A 3,034-nucleotide genomic window follows, 5' to 3' on the forward strand; every position below is an offset into this window, starting at 1 on the left:
TCTCAGTGGCCAAAGAAAAGCCAGTGGGCACATAGAATCCACCAATCTTACCACACACCACATCATCCAAATGTGGCTAGCCTGATGGTGAAAAAGCGCCCTCTTAAAGATGCAGTTGAGGTGTCAGGTGTCCCTAAACCAGTGGCCATTGTAGGTGGAATGTCCTCCATGAGTAGACTACTTGGGTCCAAGAGATGGAAGTAGGAGCAGCCCTGCACCATCACTCTTACTGACCCACTTAAGGAATTTGGGTATCCCATGCCTACAACTCTGGGCTCTGGGAGTCCAGAAGTCCTGCTTCCAGAGGAGCATGCTCACACAGGGACAGAAGAGTCTCACTGAAATAGAAGCTATGGCTGCCTCCTGGTCACATTGTGCTCCTCATGCCAGTAGAGCAGCATTGAAGAAAGACATCACCACACTGCCAGGAGCAGCTGACCCTTGCCATCATCAGGATGCAGGGTTGCTGCCACATAGTGGGGGCAGGGAGGAATATGTTTGCCACTGGGATGTCTCTTCTTACTCCCATGCCAAGTTTAACTGTTAATTGGCAAGATGTAGACACCAAAGACTGACATGGACATGACAGAAAGGAGTTCAGATTCTCAGGGATGAGGGTCTAGTCATTCCACCAGTCAAGCCACCTAGAGCAGCAGAAACACTAGCTGGAGTGGAGAGAATCTGTAATGTGTGGTAGAGCAGAGGGATGATAAGTATCAGTTGAGCTTTGAGACCAGATACAGAACTGGGGACTGTAACTCAACCCACATCCCTCTCTTGCAAATTTCCCTACAAATTGTGGCCATCCAGAATCCTGGAGAAGCTGTGGCAATGGAGTTAATTCAATATGAGAAGCAATTGGGTCTGAGTGGTTCAAAAGGTGGACAATAGCAGATGCTGTGGTGCCCCCGGAATTCCCTTTTCCAGTTGGTACACCTCTCCAGCTGCCAACGGCTGAATTCCTGCTAACAGCTCACACTTGCAACTCCATCAATGAATTGTCCGTGGCTGACTGCAGCCACCTCACAGTTTAAATTACCCCCAACCCAAGCTACCTGTAGCCAATGACTTACCAATGTGTAAGGATGGCCAGAGCTCAGCTCCCTTGACTCAAGAGGGACAAACTCCATAGTGCAATCTACACTCCAGAGCCCCCTGCAAAAACATGCTGAGGCTAGACTTTGCTGAAATCATATTCTTGCTCAGCTTCTTCCCCTTCCCCCTCCTCTTTCTCTCATTCCTTCCAGGCTTCTCCTGAGAGCACTCCTTAATAAATCACATGCACATGAATCATGTGCCTGTTTCTGAAATTCTGACATAAAAATTTCTGAATATGGTACGTGTTCAATTGATTATATTCTATAAGGTGGTAATGATTCTTTTTAGTACATAAGCTATATGTGTTACATATTGGATAGACAAGGTTACACTGTGGCAACAAACACCACCAAAATCTCAGTGACTTAACACAGTAGATGTGGATTTCCTGTTCGTATGAATGCTACAGCATGTCAGGGCTCCTCTCCACAGCAGCCATCCTTCAGGTCCACTGCAGACAGTTTCCATCCTGAATCACCTCCACCATCTCGACATGAAGTTTAGAGTTCACAGTTGCTAGGGAGACTCACACTGGAAATTAAGTGCTGTGGCCCTTAGGTGACCCTTATCATTTCCATTGATCATAGGCGTCACAGCCATCATTCTCGTCATATGGGCCAGAATTAGTCATCATCCTACAGTAAGTGCAAGACCAATGAAGGGTAATCCTGCTGCATGCCCAGAATGAAAGGGTGATTTCACATTGGGAGACTAGCAATGTCTGCAACAGTTATTAAATAAAATGTGGAAGATCCATAAACGTGAAAAAAGAGAAAATATATATACATATAGCACCACTGCTATTCGGTTCTGGTTTATTTCCTTTGAATCACTGAAAATACAAGTTCTTTTGAATAATGCTTATTTTTATTTTACAATTACACATTCTCACTGTAAAATATTTTTAATACATCAATGTATCCCAAAGAAAATTAAAAATCTTGCAATCTCACCTCCAAAAGATAACCACATATGATTTTTAATCAAAGTTGGAAACACACTATTTTCATTTATTTGTGATATGTTTGTCCTCCTTATCAATATACACAAGTTCATGTATTTTTAGACAGAGTGAAGTCTGGCTTGAGGAAGTAACCGCTTGAGCTAAAGCCGACCCAAGTTCATGTATTTTTAATCCCAACTAGCTAATGACCATTGATTGTGAGTTCAACCAAGGCACTTCTCTCTGGGTGTCAGTTACTCCATCTCTAAAATAACTATGTTAAAAGAGTTCATCTCTAAAGTGCCTTATAGCCCTGGTGATTTGTGAATACATGCAACTCCTGATGTCTATATATGTTCCCCTCTCTCCTGTCCTCTCTTCCACAGACTACATCCAGGACCATTTGTACCTTGGAGTATAAAGACTTTGAACCAGCCTCCCTTGGAGTCCACTTTCAGGACCCAGAACAGCTCCCTGCAGTAGGTCTCCAGTTTGTCAAGGTGATGTCCAGAGGCCTCAGTTGCTTTCACTGTGATGTTCAGATCTCCTTAAGGCCCTGAGTCCCTGGTCAAAATCATTGTTACATATTCTTGCCAAACAGGAGCACCATTACTTGTAACTGATTAATCTTAGAACCTCTGGTTAGAAAAGAACATTGGAGGGTGTTTCCCCCAATGAAATATAAGCTCCTAAGATAAGAACTTCGTTTTGTTCACAGCTATATACCCTGTCACTTAGGAAAGTTTCTGGAACATAGAAGGTACTCAATAAATATTTGCTCATTTGAATAAGTGAATCTAACGTTATCCCTCTGTTTTCTAGCATTCTCAAGAAGGACTCATGCAGCATCTGCTTCTACATCTGTAACAACCAATTACCTCCTGAAACAACCCATTCTACTGTTTCACTGAAAGACAGGTGAACTAGAGGAGGCTGGTGTTGAACCCAATACACCCTCTAGCCCAACTGTTAAGTCAAGAACTGAAGGACAGG

The sequence above is a fragment of the Galeopterus variegatus genome, unplaced genomic scaffold (genome assembly GCF_000696425.1).
Source record: "Galeopterus variegatus unplaced genomic scaffold, G_variegatus-3.0.2 Scaffold2508, whole genome shotgun sequence".
In the NCBI taxonomy this organism is placed as follows: Eukaryota; Metazoa; Chordata; class Mammalia; order Dermoptera; family Cynocephalidae; genus Galeopterus; species Galeopterus variegatus.